We start from the raw sequence: 26,475 nt of genomic DNA, 5'->3' as shown, positions 1-26,475 counted from the left end.
CACACATACATATATGACTATATGTGGTAATTTTAGAGTTAAACAAATCATTTTAATTCAGATATTTTAAAATTATATTGGTCACTTAACAAGACTTAAAAAATTGATGACATTATTTGGCAAAGTAACATGAAATTATTAACTTTTTATCTATTAGTAATTACATTCTAATTATTCTACATCTGGACTAAACAAAATTTTCTAAGCTGTTAGAATTCTATTACAATTCTAAATTAATCGATCAATCAACAAACATTTAATGAATGCCTACTATTTGCTGGTTACTAAGCTAAGTTCTAGAGACACAAAAAGAGGCTAAAGACAGTCCCTTACCTCGAGGAGTTTAGAATCTAATGGAGAGATCAACATACAAATAAATACATTACAAAGCAATATAAGTACAGGATTAATAGGAAATAATTAAGAGAGGGAAAGGCTTTCTGCTGAAGGTGGAATTTTAATTGGGACTTAAAAGAAGCCAAGGAGGTCAATAGTTGGAGCACAAAGGGAGAATGGGGTACAGAGACAATACTAAGAGCTGAGAAAGAGTGTCTTTTTCATAGAACAACTGGGAGGTCAATGTCACTGAAATAAAGAGTACATGTAGAGCAGTAAGATATTAGAAGATAGAAAAAGTTAGGAGGGGTTTTAATTATGAAGGGGCTTGAATCCAGAGCATTTTATATTTGCCCCTGGAAGCAATAACAAGTCATTGAATTGACAATATTGAATGGGGTTGTGTATAGAAGGTTGAAAGGATCAAATCTGATTTTTTTTTAAATCACTTTTGTGGCTGAATGGAGAATGAATAGGAGAAGAGAGAAACTTGAAACAGGAGTCTACTGATCTCCAGTAGACTAATGCAACAATCTAAGTGTGAGGTGAGGAGAGCCTGTCTTTAGAATGAGGGCAGTTTTAGAAGAAAGAAAGTGACATTTTCAAGAGATGTTGTAAAGATGAAATTGGCAAATAGTAGCATGAATATGGGAGTGTGAGAGATGCTGAGAAATCCAGAATAGTTCTTAGGTTAAGAGACTGAGGAACTGGGAGGATGGTATTGCCCTCCACAATTAAAAGGAAAGTACCACAGAGGGAAAGTACCAAAGATTTAGGAGAAAAGATAATAAGTTCTGTTGTAGACATATTGAGTATAAGGTATTTATGGAACATCCAGTTTGAAATGTCAGAAAGGCAGATAGAGCTGTGAGATTAGAAGCCAGTACAGAGACTGGGGAAGGATAGGTAGATTTGATAATTAACAGCATAAGAATTCTAATTAAATTTATAGGAGGGAGGCAGAACCAAGATGGCAGAGTAAAGGCATGGATTTAGTTGAGCTCTCTCCCTAAACCCTTCAAATACCTTTAAGTATTGATTATAAACAAATTTTAGAGTGTCAGAACCCATAAAAAAATTATGTGAAGCAATTTCCCACCCCAAGACAACTTAGAATGCCAGCAGGAAATGTCTATTGCACTATGGTGTGAGTGCAGCACAATCCAACATGTATTATACTAACAGAAACCAAGTCCTACAAACCAGAAAAAGACCCTGGGACCCTGAATCAGAGGAGGCAGTGGCAATTTCCAGATCTTTCAGCCAATAGATGCCAAAGATGACTTAGAAGATCAGCAGGGAAGGTTTGTCACATCAGGGTGAGAGGGATGCAAAGTCCAGAAAGCCATGTCAGCACAGCCCTGACCCCAGCAAATCAAGAGCAGATCTTGGGAGCCATTGAGGCAGCAGCAGTGCTGGCAGCTTCTGGAATTCTTAGCTCACAGATGGTAAATGAGTCAAATATCTGGTCAGAAAAAGATTACAGCAGTTCCTTTGCTAGCATTGAGGCAGGACTTCATTGCATTGCTATGATCATATGCATGTCAAAGTCTTGGGTCACAATCCCAGAATAAAGAGGAGCTCTAATTCAGCCACAGTTGAACAGAGACCCTTTTCTATTTCCAGGGAAGAAAAATGTGCTTGTGGTCATTCACAGACCAGAGCACAGGTTAGGAGAGTAATAAAAATACCTCTCCTTGGATCATATCACTTTGGAAGAACTAAAAATTCAGAGGTACTAAGAAGTATCTCTGAAAAGGGTTGTACAAAGCCACTGAAAATTGGGCAATGCATCCACTACCCTGGTAGCAAAGCTCTACTACTTTAACAAAGAGTCAAAAGTCAAGTAATAGGTTGAGAAAATGAGTAAACAATAGAAAAATATTCTTCCCATAGATAGTTATTAAGGCAATAAGGAAAGTCAAAACACAAACTCAGAAGAAGGTAACAAAGTTGAAGTCTTAAATCTAAAACCTCTAAGAAAAATAAAAATTGATCTCTCAGACCATGAAAGAGCTCAAAAATAATTTTGAAAATGAAGGAAAAAAATAGAAGAAAAACTGTGAAGAGAAATGAGAGTGGTACAAAAGGAAGTACAGAAAGCTAGAAAGAGGAAGAATGCCTTAAAAAGCAAAATGGAAAAGGAGGTTTAGAAGCTCTGATGAAAATTTGAAAAATTAGAATTGAGCAAATGGAAGTTAATGACTTTATGAGAAATCAAGAAACCATAAAACAAAAGCAAAAGAATGAAAATATAGAAGTGTGAAATATTTCATTGAAAAAACACCTGGCCTAGAAAATAGATCTATATGAGATAATTTAAAAAATATTGGACTATCTGAAAGCCATAATCCCCAAAAAGAGCCTAGGCATCATCTTTCAAGAAATTGTCAAGGAAAACTATCTTGTTATTCTAGAACCAGAGAGTAACATAGAAATTGAAAGAATACACCTTTCACCTTCTGCTAGAGATCCCAAAATGAAAACTCCCAGGAATATTAGAGCCAAATTCCAGAACTTCCAGGTGAAGAAGAAAATATTGCAAACATCAGAAAAATACAATTCAAGCATCATGGAGTCACAATCAGGATAACCATTCTATATTAATATATTATATATATATATGTTTCTATATTAAAGATTCAGAGGGATTCGTATATGATTCCAGGGGAAAAAGGAGTTATTATTACACCTAAGAATCACCTACCCAGCAAAACTGAGTATAAGCCTTCAGGAGAGAAAATGGATATTTAATGAAATAGAGGACTTTTCAGCTGAAAAGTCTAAAAGACTAAAGCTGAACAGAAAAACTGACTTTCAAATATAAGACTCAAATATAAAAAGATAATTAGGAAAGGGAAATCATAAGGAGAATATTAGTAAGATTAATCCATTTACATTTCTACATGGGAAACTGATACTTATAAATCATAAAAACTTCGTCATTATTAGGGGAGTTAAAAGCAATATATATAGACAGAGGTTACAGTTGTGAGCTGAATATGAAGGAGCAATATTTAATAAACAAAATTAAGAACTGAGAAAGAAATGCACAGAGAGAAAGGGAAAGATAAAATGAGGCAAATTATCTCACCTAAAAGAGGCAAAGAAAAGGTTTTACACTGAAGGGAAAAAGGGGAAATTGACAAAGTGAGTGAATCTCATTTTCATCAGAATTGGCTCAAAAAGGGAATAATATATGCACTCAATTAGGAATAGAAATCTATCCTACCTTGGGAAAAATTTAGAAACTCAGAAATGCATAATATGTATATATTCATATCATATATGTATACATGTATATGTATATGACCAATTATTTAACTCAAATTTTACAAAAAAATACTGTAAATATCTCATAAAAATAAGATGACTTCTCTGATACAAAAGCAGGTCCAAAAATCTTTATAGATTTTCCAAATTGTGGGTGTTCCATGCCCCTACCCCCCATGATATGGAAGGGATAAGTATATATATTTGCATACAAATCCAAGTGCCTCTGGACAGTTTTCCAACTTGTTTACCTGTGTTTGTGGTGTCTTCACTATTATCTTTTTGTGCAATCCTTGCTGGCTCAAGAAGCTGTCATATATTTCTCTTTGGATTTCTTGATTACTGTTTGATCTACTTAAATTTCTAGTTAGTTGTTTTTCTTTGTTTGTTTTACTGTAGTACAAGTGGGAGAGCTGACTTTTTAACAAATTCTCATGAAATCATCTTAACCAGAAGTAATTTATCACTTGATTGTATATGATATCGTGGGACGAGAACTAGACAGACTTTTAGTATCATGTCTTCCTTTTAGTATATTGTGAGAAAAAAAAAATAAAAGAAAAATCATGTCAACGACCATGATTAAACATACAGCACACACACACACACACAAATATATATATATATATGACATCAATAATTTGCAATCAGAATTGGGACAGGTGTGTAATGAGAGTTAAGAATGATTTAAATAGAGATTATTATAAAATTACTATTGTTTAGTATAGGATAAAGATAGGGATAAAGAAAGGATAATTGTATGTTTGTTCTTCTTATATGTTCAGGATGAGAGCAGAATTTGAATCAAGGATTTGGGAGCTCTTGATTTTGTCAGGGAGTTCTTATTTGGTGGATATTAATATGTATAAAAGAATGTGTATGGTAGTAGGACTTGCATCTTGTTTCTTGTACTTCCTATTCCTCCCTGCCCATTTCCACACATATAGTAGGCACTAGCAAAGATTGAAGATTATCAAATATATAAGACCATATCTGCTTAATATAGTTTATCTGAATCATGAGCCCAACTGAACATGAATTTGTTTCTTTTTTTTTTTTTTTTTTTTTGAAGAACAAAAACTGTTGATGAATGAGGAATAGAGGGTATTCTGTTTTGAAGAGTATTTGAAGGTTCTAGAGAGATATTTGGATACAGTTAAACTTGGAAAACAAGTATTTAGCTAGTAATAAATAGTAAATAAGTAAATGAGTAGATAAGAGTACTTAAATGTTTAAAGAAAAAGATGAAAATTTTAAAAATAATACCCAACTCAACAACAGGGCATTTTTAGATTTAAGAGAAGTTCTGGTAGTGTAGTTGAAATATATAAAGAAGAAAATTTTGAGAGAAGAGATGGATTATAGAAAACACATTATGATTTCCTTAAATAAAGAATTTTTGCCTAGAATTTTTGTCATCATGATTATGATGACAGCCTTCAATGGTCAACTCAGATCATTAGTTCTATAATCTCTGAATTCTCATAAATTTTTTATGTAGACATGTCTTTCACCTCCCAATTTGTATAATTCTTTTTTCTTCAGCCCAGTTGAATGAATTTATATTAGCTGTTATTAAATTTCATATTAGAATTACAGATATCGAGTGGGAAGTGAGGATGTGGTCTTTAGGACCAATCCCAGAAAGTGAAGTGATTCTCATGCTCATGCTTGATAAAGCTAGTGAGTGTTTGAAGGGGGATCTGAAATTACATAGGATTCCTGGCTGTGAAGCCATTATACCAGGTTGCATCTTATTAGATTTGGCTTATTGTTCTAGCTTGTCAAGATCTATTCTGATTCAGTAACCTAGCATGTAATCAATCTGATCTAGATGTTTGCTATCTGCAAATTTCATAGGCAGGATATCCATGCCTCATTTAAATCAATCATCCATTCAATCATTAATAATAACTATGCATTTACTTATTAGATGACTTAGATTTTTCCTTCATTTTATATACTTTCATTAATTTCATTCATGCTTATGATTTCAAATATTATCATTATTTTGGTGACTAAAAGTTTTGTAACTATATTTGTAATTTTTATCTATATCTCCAACTAGAATCTGATAATATCTGAAGCTCAACGTGTGTGAATCATCTTCTTTCTTCTCAAAACTGCTCCCTCTTTCTCCTGACTTTCTCGTTTCACAATTCTCTCAGTCTATTGGATTCAAAATTTCTCTTTCCTTTCACATACCCAATGAAACAATCAACAATGAAGGATTGATTAATTGCCTAGTATGTACCAGGAACTGTGCTAGACTCTGGAGATACAAATTAAAAGATAGTCAGTACCTGTTCTAAAGATAATATTCTACAAGTCCTATCAATGCTACTTCAGTAATATCTCTTGTATTCACAAATTCCTTTCCATTCCTACTATAGCTATTTAATTTAGTATTGGATTGCCTCTTGCTTAGATTACTGTATGAATCTCTGAACTGTCCCTTTGTGCAAAATTTTCACAGGCTTTCTGTTGTTTATTTAAAAAAAATCTTAGCTTGACATTCAATCCCTTCCACCATTTGTACCTAATGTACCTTTTCTATGTTACTGAATTCCATTTTAGGCACACAATATTTGAATCAAACTAGTCTATTTTCCTTTCACACCTCTAGATCTCTAGAAATTGGAACTTGGGTTTTGAAGCACAACTGTTATACTACAGCTCACAATTTACCATATCTACATGGCATCAAAGTTTACCTTTTAACATGGTGTTAGGAAATAGCTTTGGGGCATATGAATAATGTTAACACAGCTTTCTGTTATGGAAAATAGTAAGGAGCTTTAGTATAGTGAATCAGTGTAGTTTCTAGAGAAAGACTGTGTATTCACAAAAGTTCTCATGAAGGAGGGAATATTTGGATATCTAAAACCCAGGAATTTTATGGAATAGAATCAGTCTTTATGTAGATTTCAGTTTGCAGACACAAAGGGTACAACCTATGTTCTGGATCCTCCCCTTACCCACCCAAATGTGCTGATACTAGTATTGGGAGGCTTCAGAGAAAGATAAGCCTAGATGGTTTTGCATCATACAGAATATTTGAATTATAATTCTCTAAGCTCCTTCTGGTCTCTTCATGGGAAGTAAAAGTTCATGGATAGAGACAGAGATCACAGGATGTGTTTTGCATGTGATAGTACCATAATAAAATCTTCATTATGTGAAAGCAATGATAAATTGATATCCTATTCACCTTCCAAAGGAAGAGATCAGACGTTTTCATAAAATTTTCTCTAAAGCCCTAAGTCAAAATTAATCTTTTTCTGTTTTGCATCATGATGAACATCTGTAATCCTGGCTGTTATGGGAAGTTATTGGTAGATGGCTAAAGTTCAAGAGTTTTGAGCTGGGATAGGCTAATTCCATGATATATCCTCACTATATCAGATCCCATATAGTCAGTTCCCAAGAAAAGAAAATCATCAGGTTATCTAAGAAGAAGCAAACCATTCTAGATGAGAAAAGAAACCATGTCAAATCTGTACTGATTGATATTGGGATCAGGACAGTGAATTACCACTTCATTTCCATCCTAGCAAAGATAGAGACCTAGTTTTCTCCCCATGTCATTCACTCCAAAATGAATTCATCTTTCCTTAATCTCAATTGTTATATCATTTTATTTCTTCTTCTCTTAAATGTTCTGATTAATAATAACTGTTGTGATACCAGAGCCACCTGCCAGTGGATGCTGGAGGTCTAACTCAGACCTGTAGAATGGATTTCTTCATGTGAGAGGATGATGATAATACAAGGAGACTGAGGGGCAGTTGAGTTCTCTGACCTCTCCACTGAGAGGTAGTTGTGTTGTCTGACCTCTCTCCTCTTCCTTATGCCTCCACTTTATTTCATTCCTAGTCCACAAACAACAGCTGTGTCAATAAAGGCCGCTTTGCAACTCCTTTCAGATGTTATGATTCACATCTGTGGAAGCTTTTTCAGTGAACTAACCTGCCCTTTCACCTAGGCATGGTCCTTAACAAAAACCAAAAATGATGACTTAATTTCATACTAATTTAAGATATACAAAATTCTTTGCAATCAACTTCTTATTTTGTAGATAAGGAAAGAGACTCAGTTAAATGACTTATTTAGTGTCGTGTCTAAATGTCTGATACAGAATTTGAACTCAGGTCTTTTTGACTCCAAGTCTAACATTCTATCTATTATGCCATCTACCTATTTATGTATTTATGTATCTATCAACTATCAAATATCTTATCCATTTATTTTATGTCATATAAAACTTTATTAAATACATAGAATTTTGGGAGGGAGGGAGCTAGCAATTGTTGTGATAAGGGAAATTCCTTTCAGAAGATATTGCATGGTCTATGCCATTATGGAAGAGAAAGACTCTATGAGACAAAGGAGTGCATTCCAGATATAGGGGATGACGAGTTTGAAGGCAGAGATGGGAGATGAAGATTGTGTCTGAATAATAGACAAAAGACCAATTTAGGTATCTAGGCAGATAGAAATTTTTATTGTCCTAGAATTTGTAGCTGGAAGCTAACTTAGAGACCCTCTAATTCTACCTCTCCTCATTTTATAATAAGGAAACTAAGATTCAGACAAGGCAAGAACTTGAATAAAATAAACTAGTATATAACAGAGATGGGATTAGAGGTCAGATATGCTTATTCTTTCTCAGCAAGTAATATTGTCTCTTTCATATAGCAGGTGTTCAGTTACAAAGAAATGCTGAATTAAACATTTGTTGGCTTTTTAGATGGTGGCTCTTTACTGGTAGTATAACTTGGAATTGTGTGATTGGAACAGTATCTACCAAGAGTCTGGCTTCCATGAAAGCTAGTCAAGTTTTTTCCACAGAGGCAAGGAAACTGGTTTTCTTTTTGTTTTGCTTTCCTCCACCTCCACAGGACTTAATTATAGGATATTGTTGATGGCTTCCTAGCCAACTAAGGGTCCATCATATAAATAGTCAGTGCTTTCAGACTTGGTGTATATCCCTACTGCTGAGAAAATTGTTCCTATTTCCTCTCCAACTTTGTAACTAGATTCCTTCCTGTATTAAAATGGTGGTAATGGTGATAGGCTGCTAGTAGGGAGGAGGAGCATCTCTCTAAATAATCTGGTCTACATCCTGGAGAATCATGGAAAGGGTAGAAACAAAAAGTTGTGTTAACCAAAGGACACACAAAAGCTTTCATACATCTCTTGGTATTCTAATAAAAGTTGAGAATGAATTCTGGACTCTGAAGTAATTCAGACACTAGAACAACTCATAGAGCCTATCATTCCCGAGTATGAATGACCCCTGATTTTTGTTTTCTAGTATGCCTCACATAAGACTAAGGAATATAAGAAATACTCAATATGTATTCGTACAGTACTAGAATTTTGGATTCTCTCAAGAAGAAGGATGTAATATTCTAGGTGACTAATTACTATGGTTGGACAAATTCAATTCAGTAAACATTAAATACCTATCATACCCCTGACACTCTGCTAAATGCTGGGTGTACAAAGACAACTTTAAGGAACAAACTTTATCAGGGGAACTAAAAAATTTTGGTGTGTTAAGATGGGGGCAAGGAATTTTGGTGGCTTAAGATGGGGGTGGTAGAATAGGGAAGAGAAGACTAAGGAAAGTGACTAAAAATTCTCAGAAGCAACTATTAGTAGGGAGAACATACTAGGCACAGGGGAATGAATGTACAGGGACAGAAAGAGAATGGAATCAGGAATGGATAACTAAATCTGGACACAACAAATATACACATGTGAATCCTCAAAGGAAGAGTTAATTCCCCGCCCCCGTTCTAATCAAAACTATATTAGACTTTCTATATAGAAAAACATGTTCATTTTCCTAAGTCTGTGTAATCAAGTGCATTTCCATAGATGATTGGATGTGAAATAATTGTTCCATATTATTCTGAGCTTAGTTACAATTTTTCCTCTCTCTTTTTGGCATTCTTTTTTATACTATAACAATGATTTAAAAAAAAAAACTAAAATAAAATTCACCAATTAGATGGAAGAGGATTTAAAATTTTCTTTTCTTGTACCATTCAAGACTTATCTCAGTGACCACCTCCAAATTATACTTAACTTTATCCCAATAATTGTTAGTACCTCTCCATCATCCCGAAATTATTTTGTACATATTTTGCATAGATTTATCTGTGTACATGTTTCATCCCAATAAAATATAAGCTACTTGATGCCTGGGACTCTCATTTTTGCCTTTGTAACTTCAGCAAGCATCTTATACAAGTGATATGTGGTAAGAAATTAAAATAAATAAGTGTTGAATGGAATTGAAATTATAAATAAAGTTTAATTTTAGGAATAAAAATAAGATTTCATGGCATTAAGACAAAGGAAAAGAAAGGGGGAAAAAGCATGGATTATCATATTTTCCCACTGAGTTCACTATTGAGGCTTGTTATTGGAAGTCCCTCCATACATATACAATCCTTTTTCAGAAAGGCTATAAAATTTCACCCAAACCCAGGACTCCACTTTATCTGACCTAAGCCTGTTCTAGGAAGCATTATAGTCTTATGACCTGCCTCCAGGGAGAAAGGGAGTAATTTCACATCTGTAAAGAGCACCTAAATCTTGTGGTTCTAACCTTTGGCTATTATTACCTCTGCCCCAGGTGAAAATGTGTGTGTTCAGGGCCAAAGGTATACTGGGCAGAGTTTCACAGTTCTTCATCATATGCTTAATTCATAATAGGGAGAGGCTCATAAAGACATTGCTCATTTAGTGGGAGTTCCCTGAAAACCTGGAATAATAGGAAATTTTAAAGTCAGCCTGACTATTTCCATGTGGCCTCCAATGACTACTTAAACATTAAGAGGAGGTTTTCCTCCATTATAAAGAAATGAAATCTTCAGCCCTTTCAGATTTATATGTGGAATGACCTCTCAGATCAATACATTTATGTGTGAAATGAGACAGAGTTCACCAATGAAGGAGTCCCTCTTGGCTATTAAATCTATATGAATGCAATTAAAAATGAATAGGCTACAACATATAACTTCATTGTTATAGAGACGTTGAGGAGGTTAAAGGCCAATTTCTAATGTATATTATAAAGTCTTCTTTGGCAACAGTAGTATTTCTAGAAGTCTTTACTCTTTAAACTTGTGTTAAAATACCAGAACTTAGCTCATGAATAGAATAGACCTCCTTGTGGAGTGTTGAAGGGTCTGAGGTGGGAGGTTATGTTTGGAATTGTTTATTTTTCCCACTAAAATTATGTTTCATTTTATGTTTCAATAAAGATTTAAACCATGTATTAATAAAATAAACTAAGTTAATAAAATACTACTTAATAAAGCAGAGATGTTACATTTTTGTTACATTTTGCCTAAATTTTGTAAACTCTATACTCCTAAATTTTGTAACCTCTATAGTCATTTTGTTTCTACTAAATTGGAATACTGTTATTTTTTTCCCCCTGAAAAAGTGTAGGTCTCTTGAAATTTGACTTTTTACACTTTTTATTTAGTGGATTGCCTAGAGCATAAATGTTGTTGTTAGTCCTTCATTCTTGAAGAGGATCATTATATTAAGAAACTGATGTCATGACTTGCAAGTGAATTGAATTTAAGTGAGGGAGCTTTATGCAAAGTCATCAGCCTCACTCTCACTTTTGAAGCCATCTGCATCCAGTAGCAAGGTTGATCAGATTGCCTGGAGATGGCCCTGGATGCAGTGGGAGATCTTGGCATTTTTAATATAAGGCTTTTCCTAGATATCAATCTATCTAAGGCAACGACCATTCAATGATTAAGACTATGTAAAAACAAGGCAAAGAATCCTTGCATAAATATGACATTTTCTTGGAAAGGTTAAAGGTACTTCTTAAAGGTGAAAGGATTGAGTAGTTGATAAATGAACACCCAGATTCATATGATCATGCCTAAATATGTTCTTACAATATCTTCCTTAGTTAAGCAAATAGGTAAGAGAAACAGGGCCAGATAAACAGAACACAGATAAATTCTCATTTACCTTTTTTATCTATATTAAAATAATGCAGATTACATCATAACATTTTACAATTTTTTACAGAAACGTTTCCCTAGACAGTCTATAAATAATTTATATCAAAACAGAGTTAAATTTCCTAGAGCAAAATGGCTTAAGGGTAATGGGACAGGAATTAATTAGGGACACTCATTGCAGTATTTGGAATGAAGGCTTCCTGAGAGTAGTTAATTTAAAAATTAAAGGACACAATTTTTCTTATCCATTTTAATTCCTTCATTTGATTGCAAATGCCCCTCAAAATAAGTGATTATTGGATAACCTAACATCTCCAGTATGGGATAGGGGGTAGGAAGGAAACCCATGTCTAAGATGGATTTTCAAAAGAGATTTTTTAAAAATAATCCGCTGAAGATAAGAGTTGGATAATGCAAGCATCTAAATCTGTGTCAAGATGGGTTAATATTGTGGCAGCTTCAAAGATGCCATTCTAATTTTTCCTTTTGATAGAAGAAAAATCCCATCCCTGAAAGGTTTTAAAAATGCTTTCTTTTTTGGAGGGTTTCTAGCATTGTAATTGGTAGGCAGCAAGACATTACCTGCTACCTTACTTCTAGATTTCAGCTTTGGAATTGAAAATAAGCACAGCATTGCCTGAGGAGACTGAGTATAAGGATGGAATGTTTTTTATCCGAGGTTATCTCATAGATGGTGTATTGTGCTATGGAGTCATGTAGGTCCATATGGAAAGTTATCTACAAAGTACTGGCAAAAAATAGAGGAGGATATCTTTGGCTATGTTTTGGGTTAAAAGTAAATTAAAAAAAACACTTACAAGATTTAAAGCCAATTGATATGAAAATGAATCTTTTCAAGGAATTTTGCCTTTGCAATCTCTTTCACAGTACCATGAGAATGGCCTTGAGTTGTTCTCACAAGTTAATCAGCTAGCTAATTAACATTTATTAAAAATGCCTACTCTCTGCCAGGCACTCTGCTAATTTTTGGGGATACAAGAAGAGACAAAAGACAATCTCTGCTTTTGAGGAGTTCACAATATAGTAAGTTAGACAGCAAGCAAGCATTCGTTTAACAGAAAAGGAATGAGGAGATTTTATGAAAATTTTAGAGTCATCATTTCTGGATTTAAGGTTTTTGTGAATCTAACACACATCGATTATAAACAAAAAAGAAAAATGTGTGGTCATAAAAGTATTTCATTGATAATTTTGCATAATACACTCCCATAATGGGAGTATAAACATTTTAAAAATTTGTATTAAGATATTGATAAATGTATAAATGACAATTGTGCTTGAAAATAGGGAATAATATGTTTTTCAAAGAAGTTGTTAAAAGTATTTAATAAAGAACAAATAAAATAACAAACACTGACAGAACCAAATGACATAAATGATTAGTTATTCTCCAGTTCTGTGTAACACTTCATATTTCTATAATAACAACATTTATACATGTCAAAAGCACTGACTTGAAATCAAGAGCTTTGTGAAGGTGTTTTCAGCTTCCTCCTTTGGGACTATATCTGGAAATGCATCTAAGATTCTATAGGGGAGGGAGAATTAAGTGCCAAACATCTATAGCCTATGTCATCTCTAAAGCATCATTATCCCAACACTCATTCCCACTGAGAGGTGAAGTTTTGAAAGCTATACTGATAGTTCTTCCCCCTCAGTATGTATCCCTGGGGAAGGGAAGGTAGGTGTTTTTTTCCCCTAATATTACTGGCTCATATCCCTGTTCCAGTATATTTCCCCCACTGTAAGCCTCTAGTGATCAGTGTCCCAATTTCATGCATCATTTACACTAATTACTATAAGAGGACATTTACTTTAGAAATATCTCAAGAACAGAAGTACAGAATCTTCCCCCAGAAATATATGGTATGGGTGGGGTAATACACTCTCCCATATATCCCATCAGTCCTTAAAGAGAATGAAAAACTTCAGACTTAATGTGTTTTTAACATAGAATTGATCCCATCAAGTTTATATCCAAATGCAGTAAATCCAGTCTGGGTCCCAAAGGTAAGTACTTAAATCCTCCATGCTGAATATCTCTTCTGGAATCCCTGGTGGCTTACTCTCTTGTTTTTTCAAGGATCACAAAGTCTTAGCCATCTAAAATAGGAAAGAATAAAGTCAAAGAGGCAAATAACATTGGCCATTTATTGCCTCACAGTGGAAGAGCCTAGGGACTTTATAATATATTTTCCCTGTAAGATAGCAAGGTAAGAAGAGAAAGAACCAAACAAAACCCAAGGCCTGACTGGCTGGTATCTTTTGAATGAACCATATTTCAATAATATGCCCTATTCAAAATCTTCTTCACCATGTAGTTAGCAGAGTGCCTGCTGATATCCATGAACAGATTGCATCAATAGGGTATACTGTGCATACTGATTAGGATTGGACTCATTGGCCAATTCCTTGTACTCATTCATAATGTCTCTGTTTTCCATGGCTTCCATGCCCTTTCTGTTTTTTGGGGGGGGAGGGAGCTGGAGTGAAAGGGGGGGGAATGATTTCAAGAAGTGATGTTCAGTTAAGAGCAGCAGAGCAGATCTCCTTCCCTCTACTCCAATGACTTTAGGTATGATATAATGAAAGTGGCTTGTTCTTATTAATTTTAACTTGGGCTATCTCTGGTGAGAGTCATAAGATTATTAGAATTAAAGCTAGAAGGGACCACTGAGGTCACTTTGTTACTTATTTTACAGATGAGGATTGAGAGATAAAAAGGTTAAGAGTCTCATTCAATGTCAAGATCAGATTGGTGGACAGAGTAGATTTAATTTCAAATCAAGTGTTCTTTATACCACAGTATAATTCTATTTTATCAAGTAAATGAAAGTATTTCCTCTTTATATACAGAAATATTTTCAATTATCTGTTTTACATATTTGGATCACTGTGACAAATCTAATTGAAACTTTCAGTGAATTTCTGATGTTTGGCAGGTTCCAGTCATATAATAAACTTGGCTACCAAGGGGCATATTATGCCTTATTAGATACTGAAAAATGAAAAAAAAAACTACTTCTGTAAAAATGCATTGCTTTTATTAGGACAGTTAACTCCACTGGCATTGTTAATAGTGTATGGTTAAGCAAAGTAAAACTAGAAGTTTCTATTAAGATTGTGTACCAAGGGTATATTTTGAATTAAGTACATTATATACTTCTACCTTCTTTATGGACAATCACATTTTTGTGTAATTATTTATTTTTCATATTGTACATCATATATAATCTATATATCTACATATTTATGTGTAAATTTATATATATAAATATATATATATGCATATATACACACACATACAATTCAGGTTACAGGCATATTATACATATATTTGTACATATTTTATATATGTATTATATACACATATATACATGCACAATTGTAGAATATGAAAAATACATACAATAATAATGCATTCAATTTATATAACACTGGCTATACAATTTAAATGTTCAAGCACATCTACAATATAGATGGATAGGTAGACACAAGCATCTAGGTGGTACCGTATATAGAACACTAGGCCTGAAGTCGAGAAGAACTGAGTTTAAATCCAGCCTCAGACATTTATTAGCTCTGTGATGCTAGACACATCATTTAATCCCTTTTTACCTCATTTTCCTCATCTGTAAATTGAGCTTGAGAAAGAAATGGCAAACTACTGCAGTATCTAGAGATCATGAAAAGTTGGACATCACTGAAAGTGGCTAAACATTAACAAAATAGTTATGTATATATGGTTTTAGATATATACTCATGTACAAATATACATGCATCATTTCAAGGAGTTTCTCAAAAATGGTAGGCCTTTTTTCTTTTTGATAAGCATAAAAAGAAGTCCTAATGTTCATTTGATCATCTAGTATATGATCTAGAAACATTTTCTAATTATCTAGTTTAAGAGAGATTAATGGTTACTGCTAATGAGAAATCTTTAACTACATCAAGCAACAAGTCACTGGTCTGAGGATTTTCTTCCTTTGCTTTTGTGATGAACCATGTAGCTGACTATCATGTGGGTGGTCTCTCTTATTCTTTCTCTCTTTGATGTCCAAGGTAACAGAAAAACAGAAGTAATTAATTAATGTTTCTCAGTTTGAAAGGAATAACATTAGCAATTTAGAGTGAAAAAATATTAAGTGTTCATTTATAAGATTCCTCCACCTGAATCTCATTTTGAAATTTTTAAAGTGTAAGAATTTAATATTCTCTGTCTCCATATACTTTGACTTCTTAGAATACCTAATCATAAAAGGTTTGCTTCATTCAGTGGAAGATCGATAATTCTATGGAGACAATTACTTTTATTTCCTCTGAAAGTACATATTAGTTCAGGTCAGAGATAAAAGATGCATCAATTCACATTGTTGCTACAGCATCTTCCCTTTTGAAAGTTTTTTTTAATTTTTATTTTATTAAAACGTTTTATTTATAAAACATATTCATAGGTAATTTTTCAATACTGACCCTTGCAAAACTTTCTGTTCCAAAATTCTCCCTCCTTCCCACATACTCTCTCCTAGATGACAGGTAATCCAATACATGAAAAATATGTTAAAATATATGTTAAATTCAATACCTAAACTGAACATCACTTCTTGAAATCATTCCCCCCCCTTTCACTCCAGCTCCCTCCCCCCCAAAAAAACAGAAGAAGGTAGAAGTATATAATGTCCTTAATTCAAAATATACCCTTGGTACACAATCTAAATATACATATTTACATAGTTATCTTGATGCATAAGAAAAATCAGATCAAGAAGAAAAAAAACCTAAGAAAGAAAACAAAGCATAAGCAAACATCAAAAGAAAGAGTAAAAAGGCTATGTCACAGTCCACACTCAGTTCCCATAGTACTCTCTCTGGGTGTAGATGGCTCTCTTCATTACTGAACAGTTGGAACTGGTTTGAATGATCTCATTGTTGAAGAGAGCCACGTCCATCAGAACTGATCATTGTATAGTCTTGTTGTTGCCATGTACAATGATCTCCTGGTTCTGCTTATTTCACTTAGCATCAGTTCATGTAAGTCTCTACAGGCCTCTCTAAAATCATTCTGCTAGTCTTACAGACTTACAATCCTGCATTTCTTATAGAACAATAATATTCCATAACATTCATATAACATAATTTATTTAGCCATTCTCCAATTGATGGGTATCCATTTAGTTTTCAGTTTCTTGCCAACACAAAAAGGGCTGCCATAAACATTTTTGCGTGTGTGGGTCTTTTTCCCTCCTTAAATATTTTTTTGGGATATAAGCCCAGTAGAAACACTGCTGGGTTGGGTCAAAGGGTATGCACAGTTTGATAACTTTTTGAGCATAGTTCCAAATTGCTCTCCAGAATAGTTGGATCCATTCACAGTTCCACCAACAATGTATTAGTGTCCCGGTTTTCCCACATCTCCTCCACAAGTTACCATTATCTTTTCCTGTCATGTTAGCCAGTTTAAGAGGTGTGTAGTGGTATCTTAAAGTTGTTTTAATTTGCATTTTTTCTGATCAATAGTGATTTAGAGCACCTTTTCATATGACTAGAAATAGTTTCAATTTCTTCATCTGAAAATTGTCTGTTCATATCCTTTGACCATTTATCAATTGGAGAATGGCTTGATTTCTTTTAAATTTGAGTCAATTCTCTATATGTTTCAGAAATGAAGCCTTTACCAGAACCTTTGAATGTAAAATTGTTTTCCCAGTTTATTGCTTCCCTTCTAATCTTGTCTGCATTTGTTTTGTTTGTACAAAACTTTTTAAGTTAATATAATCAAAATTATCTATTTTGTGATCAATAATGATCTCTAGTTCTTCTTTAGTCACAAATTCCTTCTTCCTCCATAGATCTGTAAAGTAGAACTATCCCATGTTCTTCTAATTTGCTTATAATATCATTATTTATGTCTAGATCATCAACCAATCTTGACCTTATCTTGGTATACAGTGTTAGTTGTGGGTCAATGCCTAGTTTCTGCCATACTAGTTTCTGATTTTCCCAATAGGTTTTGTCAAATAGTGAATTCTTATCCTAAAAGCTCAGGTCTTTGGGTTTGTCAAACACTAGATTACTATAGTCACTGACTATTTTGTTCTGTGAATCTAACCTATTCCACTGATCAGCTACTACTCTTTTTCCTAGCCAGTACCAAATGGTTTTGATGACTGCTGCTTTATAATATAGTTTTAGATCTGGTACAGCTATACCATCTTCATTTGTTTTTTTTTTTTCATTAATTCCCTTGAAATTCTTGACCTTTTGTTCTTCCAGATGAATTTTGTTATTTTTTTCTAGGTTAGTAAAATAGTTTCTTAAGAGTTTGATTGGTATAGCATTAAATAAATAGATTAGTTAAAGTAGTATTGTCATCTTTATTATATTTACTTGACCCATCCAAGAGCACTTGATGTTTTTCCAGTTGTTTAGATCTGACTTTATTTGTGTGGAAGGTATTTTCTAGTTTTGCTCATATAGTTCCTGACTTTCCCTTGGCAGATAGATTCCTAAATATTTTATACTATCAGCAATTATTTTAAATGGAATTTTTCTTTGTATTTCTTGATGTTGGATTTTGTATAAAATGCTAATGATTTATGTGGATTTATTTTGTATCCTGCAACTTTGCTAAAGTTGTAGATTATTTCTAATACTTTTTTAGTTGATTCTCTAGGGTTATCTAAGTACATCCTATCAACTGCAAAGAGTGATAATTTGGTCTCCTCATTACCTTCTTTAATTCCTCTAATTTCTTTTTCTTCTCTTATTGCCAAAGTTAGCATTTCTAATGCAATATTGAATAGTAATGGTGATGGGGGTAATCTTGTTTCACCCCTGATCTTATTGGGGATGGTTCCAGTTTATCCCTATGGCATATGATGCTTGCTGATGGTTTTAAAATAGGTGATACTATTTTAAGAAAAAAACCATTGATTTCTATACTCTCTCTTGTGTTTTTAATAGGAATGGATGTTAGATTTTATTAAATGCTTTTTCTGCATCTATTAAGCTAATCATATATTTTTTGTTAATTTGGTTATTGATATATTGGATATTGATTGATATTGGATATTGATATTGATATGCTAATAGTTTTCCTAATATTGAACCAGCCCTGCATTCCTGCTATAAATCCTACTTGGTCATGGTGTATTATCCTAGGCTTGATTTTCTGTAATCTCTTTGCTCATGTTTTATTTAAGATTTTTGCATCAATATTCATTATGGAGATTGGTCTATAATTTTCTTTCTCTTTTTCACCCTACCTGGTTTAGGTATCAGTACCATGTCTGTTTCATAAAAGGAATTTGGTAGGAGTCCTTCCCTCCAAATTTTTTAAAATAGTTTATATAATATTGGAGTTAATTGTTCTTTAAATGTTTGGTAGCATTCACATGTAAATCCATCTGATCCTGGGGATTTTTTCTTAGGGAGTTGATTAAAAGCTTGTTCTATTTCTTTTTCTAAAATGGGACTATTTAAGTAATTTATTTCCTCTTCTATTAATCTGGGCTGTAGATGGTTAGAACTGTGGAGAAGTATACTTAAAAAAAGTATACTTGAAACAAGGTGTTAACTACTTAGCATGGTGATATAACAGTTCTCTACTTCACACATATTCTGTATGCTGTAATGATATAATTATAATAGGGTATTTAAGAACTGAGGACAGGAAGTCAGACAGAAGGGGAGACTGGCAGACCTGCAGGCTGCCAGAGAAGACTGGGTCAGACTACGACAGACATAGACTGTGAAGGGAACAATAAAGACTTTGGACTCTATTCCTAACTATTTCTCTGGTGATTATTCTGCTGAGACTAAGGCTGGTCTGGTCCCAAGGCCCTACAGAAAGCTAGCCCGGACATTACACTTTGACAAGCTATATTTTTGTAGGTATTCCTCCATTTCACTTAGGTTATCAAATTTATTGGCCTAAAGTTTGCAAAGTAACTCCTAATTATTGTTCTAATTTCCTCTTCATTGGTGGAAAGTTCTCCCTTTTCATTTCTGAATCTAACAATTTGATTTTCCTCTTTTCTTTTTCTAATCAAATTAACTAAAGATTTATCTATTTTTGTTGGCTTCTTCATACAACCAATTTTTAGTTTTATTTATTAACTCAATAGTTTTTAACTTTCAATTTTATTAATTTCTTCTTTTATTTTTAGAATTTCAAATTGGTATTTGATTGGGTGTTCTTCATTTGTTCTTTTTCTAGCTTTTTTAGTTGCAAGCCCAATTCATTGATTTTCTCTTTATTTTATGTAAGTAAGCATCTACAGATACAAAATTTCCCCTCATTACTGCTTTGCTGCAACCCACAAATTTTGTTATATGGTCTCATTATTGTCACTTTCTTGGATGAAATTATTAATTGCGTCTACGATTTGCTGTTTCATCCATTCTTTAAAATGAGATAATTTAGTTTCCAATTACTTTTTGGTCTACTTTTCCCCTAGCCTTATATTGCATGTGATTTTTATTGCATCATGATCTGAAAAAATGCATTTATTATTTCTGCCTTTCTACATTTGATTTTGAGGTTTTTATGTCCTAACACATGGTCAATTTTTGTATAAGTTCTAGGAACTGCTAAGAAAAAAAAGTAAGCTCCTTTCTGTCTCTATTCCATTTTCTCCAAAGATCTATCATACCTAACTTTTCTAAAATTTTGTTTACTTCCTTAACTTCTTTCTTATTTATTTTGTGGTTCGATTTATCTAGTTCTGAGAGAGCAAGTTTAAGATGCCCTACTAGTAGAGTTTTGCTGTCTATTTCTTCTTGCATCTCTTTTAACTTCTCTAGGAATTCCCATGCTATATTACTTAGTGCTTATATGTTTAGTGTTGATATTGCTTCCTTCCTTATCTCATAATTAGATCTATCTTTGCTTTTACTTTGATTTGAAATCAGGATTGCTACCCCTCCTTTCTATTTTTTATTTAACCTGAATCATTCTGCTCCAGCCCTTTAACTTTACTCTGTTTCCATCACTCTGCTTTAAATGTATTTCTTGTAAAAAAAACATATTGTAGCATTCTGACTTTTAATCCAGTCTTCTATCCACTTCCATTTCATGGGAGAGTTCATCCCATTCACATTCACAGTTAAAATAACTTATTCTGTATTTCGTGCCATCTTATTTACCCTAAATTACACTTTTCTCTTTCCTTTCCCCTTTCTCTATTCCCCAGTATGTTTCTTTTGATGACCACCTCCCTCAAACAGTTCTCCCCCTTTACAGCCTTTTCCCTCTTTTTCCTCCTTTCCCCTAATTCTTCTCTTTTCTCTTCTACTAGTCTTTCCCTTTCTTTCCCCCCTTTCTCTCCTACTTCCCTATAAGGTAAGACAAGTTGCTCTGTGAAACCATATATGTCTAATATTCTCTCTTTGAGCCAAATCTGATGAGAATAGGATTCACACAATGCTCAACTCCCTCCTTTTTCCATCAATTATAATAGGTTTTCTTTGCTTCTTTGTGAGATGTAGTTTCCCTTATTTTACCTCCTTTTCCCTCTTTTTCCAGTACAATCCCCTTTTCACCTCTAGTTTCTTTTTCATATTATGATAAAATCAAATTATATCCACATTATCTAAGTATAGCCATAACAGAAATACAGTTCTCAAGAACTCTTTCCTTTTTATCTTTTTATACTTCTGTTGAGTGTTGTGTTTGAAGATCAAATTTTTGTTCATTTCTGGTCTTTTCATTAGAAATAGGTGAAATTCACCTATATCATTGAATATCCATCTTCTTCACTGAAAGATAATGCTCATTTTAGCAAGATAACTTATTCTTGGCTGTAATCCACTTTTCTTTGTCTTTTGGAATATCAGATTCCCAGATCTTTCTATCTTTTAATATGGAAGCTGCTAGGTCCTAGGTAATCCTAATTGTAGCTCCTCGGTATTTAAATTGTTTTTTTCTGGCTGCTTGCAATATCATTTCCTTGGTGCAATGGTTCTGAAATGTAATCATCATATTACTTGGGGATTTAATTTTGGGGTCTCTTTCAGTAGGTGATTGGTGAATTCTTTCAATAGCTATTTTACCTTCTGATTCTAAAATATCAGGGCAATTTTCTTTTATGATTTCTTGTAAGATAGTGTCTAGGTTCTTTTTTTCAACATGGCTTTCAAGAAGTCCAATAAGCCTTAGTTTATCTCTACTACATCTATTTTCCAAGTCAGTTGTTTTTCCTAGGAGATATTTCATATTTTCTTCAATTTTTTTTCATTGTTTTTTTGTTTTTGTTTGAATGATTCTTGAAGTCTTATTGAATGAATCATTGACTTCCATTTCTTCAATTCTAATTTTTAGTGTATTATTTTCTTTATTTACCTTTTTTTTAGCTCTTTTTGCAATTGGCCAATTGAAGTTTTTGTTCATTGCATTCTTTTTCCATTACACAAATTTTGTTTTTCTGTGAATTTTTTTCCCCCCATATCTCTTTTGTAGGGTATTATATACTTTTCCCATTCCTTCTTGTAATGATCTCATTTTATTTTCCTCTTTTTTCCTCTAACTCTCTTTTAAGATTCTTTATGCAATCTTTGAATAAAGCCTTGTGTAATGGGGACCAGCTCATGTCTCTTTTTGGGGCTTCATCTGGAGTTGCTTTGCCTTTAGGAACCTCAGGATTTGAGGTCTGTTCTTCTCTCTTTCCTTAAAAGCTGTCTATGGTAAGAATTCTTTTTAGTTTTTTATTCATTTTTTTAAGGCTTGAGGTCTGTCTGTTCAATGCAAAGGACCAACAGCTGTTTTTATTTGCCCTGGGGCATTTCTGCTGATTGATTTTCAGTTCTGGGAATTGACTAAATCTGGTGTTCTTCTGGGGCTCAGTGTTATATAATTTGACAAATTTGGCAAATCTACCAAATCACATTCTTGTAACCAGGACAGTGTAGCCTAAGAGGCTCACAGAAGACTCCCAGGTGTGTGGAAGCTGCAATGCTCTGACTCCCCACCCCAGCTCCTTGCCCAGGTCTCCCTGTGCTGCTTTCTGTGGTCAGCAGACTGTCCCCCTGCCCTTTTGAAACAGACCTGTTCTGAAGTTCTTCCAAGGTAACTTCTTCTAGAAATGTGTTGTACTCCAAATATTTATGGATTCTTTGACTCCAAAACCAGTTTAGAGTCTTAATCTGCTGTTTGTTTGAGAGAAGGTCACAGAGTTGTGTCTGCTCCACACCACTGTGACTCCCCTAAACTCTTTTAAAAGTATATTTTAGAAAACCACTTCCCAACACAAATATTTCACAAACTTGATAGCTATCTAATTTGCTAAAAATGTTTGACAATGAGATATCATATTTATAATCATAAATGAAGGACAGTCAGCAAGTGGGACTTAGATACTTCACTGTGGTAATATGTCTAGGTTCTTAGTTAGTATTTAATGAGATAATTCACAGAATTGCACAATTTGTTACATGAGGAATTTTGAACATTATTTTCACATATAATGTCTTTTATTCTCTTCTTGCATTCAGAAAGAAAGAAAAAGTTTGCTCTGGTAAGAAAAGACAAAAAACAGAATATATTATTCATCAGAATTATTGATAGGCGAGCAATTAGTGAATAAACAAGAGACAAAGAATATAGTAAAGTGTACAATTGATAATTTTAAGCATATTAAATTTTAAAAAAGTTTTGTGTAAGTAAAACAAATGTACTGAAGATTAGAAGGAAATCAGAAAATTGAGGAAAAAACTTATAATTTATCAAGTAAAGGTCTTATATTCCAAATATGTTTAAAAATTTATAAAATCTACAAGAATAGTGGTGCTTTCCCAATTGATAAATCATCAAAGGATATGAACAGTTTTCTGATAAAAAAAATCAAAACAATTTATTTGAATGAAAAAATGCTCTAAATCATTGATTAGACAAATGTAAGTTAAAATATCTTTGAAATATCATTTTATACCTACTAGCTTGACTAAATGATTAAAGGAGAAAGCAACAAATGTTGGAGTGAATGTAAAAAAAATTTGAACAATAATTCATTATTGGTAGGATTATGAACTAATTTAAACATTTTGGAAAGCATTCTGGAATTATGCTCAAAGAGTTATTAAACTGTCTATTCTTTTACCTAGCAATACTTGATCAATCTCTGAAGATGACTGCAGGAAAAAAGAATCAAGATATTCTACAATATTTATAGCAACTCTTTTTGTTGTGGCAAAGAACTGGAAATTACAAGAATGCCTGTCAATAACTGAAGAAAGTTGTGATACATGATTATAAGAAGTGATAAGCTTGATAATCAGATGGCTAAGCTTGCACAAAATAATGGAGAGTGAAATGAGCAGGACCAAGAGAATGATGAATAGAATAACAGCAATTTTGTTTTAAGGGCAAATTTGAGTAAAGAAATCATTATGAATATTATAAAAACCCAAATTAACTACAAAAGACATGTGAAGGAAGATGTTATTTTAATCTAGAGAAACAACTGTTAAATAGAAGTATATACAGAATGAACTTACATATTTTCATATTTGTATCTAATGGTAGCTATCTTTAGGATGGAGAGATGGAGGGGGAAAAGGGAGGGGACCTTTGTTATATAATTGAAAGAAATAACTCCTTCTTGCTTGCCCTTTCCGCTCCCTCCCTCCATCCCTTCCTCATTCCCTCCAGCTCTGGGGCTTTGCTCCCCCGTTCAGAAGCGGTGTGGCCTGGGTCTGGCATGGGGGACGGCCACCGGAGCCTGGGCCGACATAGGCAAGAAGCATAAGAAGCACACAAGTCAGACAAGCACCTCTATGAGGAGTATGTGGGAAAATCTTTTAATTTAGGACTGAAAGTAGGGGGAAATGAAGTCACAGAGCTCTCCACAGGCAGTTCAGGACATGATTCAAACCTCTTTGATGACAAAATAGATCATGAGAAACATAAAGACAGAGAAAAAAGGAGGAAGAAAGGGGAAAAGCAGGTCCCAAGGGAAGAAAAGGAAGAAATAAAGAACAGCAAAGGAAGACAGAAAAAGGCAAGATCAGGATCAGACTGAGAGTGAGACAGAAAAAGAACTTCAACTCCTTTAGAATTATCCCCTGAGAAGCTTCTTACAAGTACATTGTCCAAGCAAGAAGTAGAACAAACACCCCTTCAAGAGGCTTTGAACCAACTAGTGAGATTAATTACAAAGAAAAGACCCAAGTGCTTTCTTTTCATTTCCTGTGATTGATTTTATTGCTCCTGGCTATTCTATGATCATTAAACACCCAATGGATGTTAGTACTATGAAAGAAAAGATCAAAAACAATGACTACAAATCCATAGAAGAATTGAAGGATAATTTCAAAATGATGTATATCAATGCCATGATTTACAATAAACCGGAAACCATTTATTATAAAGCTTCAAAGAAGCTGTTGCACTCAGGAATGAAAATTCTTAGCCAGGAAAGAATTCAGAGCTTGAAACAGACTATAGACTTCATGGCTGACTTGCAGAAGACCAGAAAGCCAAAAGACAAAATGGAAATACAGCAGATGGGGAAGACAATGGCTATCTGCTAAAAGATAAAGATGATTCTTTGGACAGTGATGTTAAAGTTTTCAAAACTCCAAATAAGTGAAATAAAAAGTAAAGCACCTCCTTATATTATTGTAGGAAAAAATCCAGAACTTACTGACTGTAACTAAGGAAAAACAAAAATATACTTGAAGATAAACGTAAAAGCAATAACTTAGAAAGGGAACAAGAACAAATTGACCGCATTGTTAAGGAATCTGGAGGAAAGTTGACCAGAAGACTTATACTCAGCGTGAGTTTGAAAGAAGAAACCCAGATGGAACCACAACATTAGGACTTTTTAATCCAGTAAACCCTATTACAGGCAAACCTCTCTACTGCCCTGTAAGATTGGGAATGACAATTGGAAGACCAGTCTGGAGTTAAATACATTGCAGGGATTCAAAGAGGAAAAAAGGAATAAAGTGACTCCTGTGTTATACTTGGATTATGCAGTCTACAATTCTTATGCACCAAACTCTGATTCCACATTTACAAATATCACCAAGGATGATTCTGATTTAATCTACACAATTTATGGGGAAGATTCTAATCTTCCAGGTGGTTTCAATATCCATGAGTTTTTGGCCACATCACAAGATTATCCATATGTTATGGCAGATAGTTTACTGGATGTTGTAACAAAAGTGGGGCATTCTCAGTCCTTCAGAAAGCTTGAAACGCCCATACCTGAAGGTGAAACTCAGAATGATAGTCTTGATAGTACAAAAGATGAGGAAATTACAGAAACAGACTCAGCTGGCTCTTTGGACTCTAGTACTAATTAGGACAGACTGACAACACTAAAGGCAGTCACAAACTTTGGAACGCAGTTGAGATTTTTGACTCTGAAGAGGCAGAATTGTTCCAGAGGAAACTTAATGAAACCACCAAATTACTTAGACAACTTCAGGAGGCTCAGAATGAACATCTAAGTATCAGATCTCCTAATGTGATCTGTCTCTTGGGACCATCTTATAGAGAGATGTATTTAGCTGAAAGAAACCACCAAATTACTCAGAGAACTTCAGGAAGCTCAGAATGAATGTCTAAGTATCAGACCTCCTCCTAATGTGATCTGTCTCTTGGGACCATCTTTTAAAGAGATGTATTTAGCTGAATGAGTGACCAATAATCTAAAAGAACTTGCACAGCAAGTTACCACAGGTGACATAGTGAGCATGTATGGAATCTGGAAAGCAATGGAAATTTCTATTCCTTCTCCTGTCATGAAGAACAACTTCATAGATTTAATAGAAGACCTGGAAGAACCAAAAAAAAATTGGTACCACTGAATGTGGATTTGATGGAATTTGA

At 33.7% G+C, this 26,475-nt stretch overlaps 1 pseudogene; it reads left to right on the top strand.

Moving 5' to 3' along the window:
* The first annotated feature begins 1,664 nt into the window (after positions 1 to 1,664).
* Positions 1,665 to 26,475, top strand: LOC100927674 (annotated as a pseudogene).

This window comes from Sarcophilus harrisii, chromosome 3, assembly GCF_902635505.1.
Source record: "Sarcophilus harrisii chromosome 3, mSarHar1.11, whole genome shotgun sequence".
Taxonomy (NCBI): Eukaryota; Metazoa; Chordata; class Mammalia; order Dasyuromorphia; family Dasyuridae; genus Sarcophilus; species Sarcophilus harrisii.
This window is presented reverse-complemented; position numbering and strand designations above follow the sequence as displayed.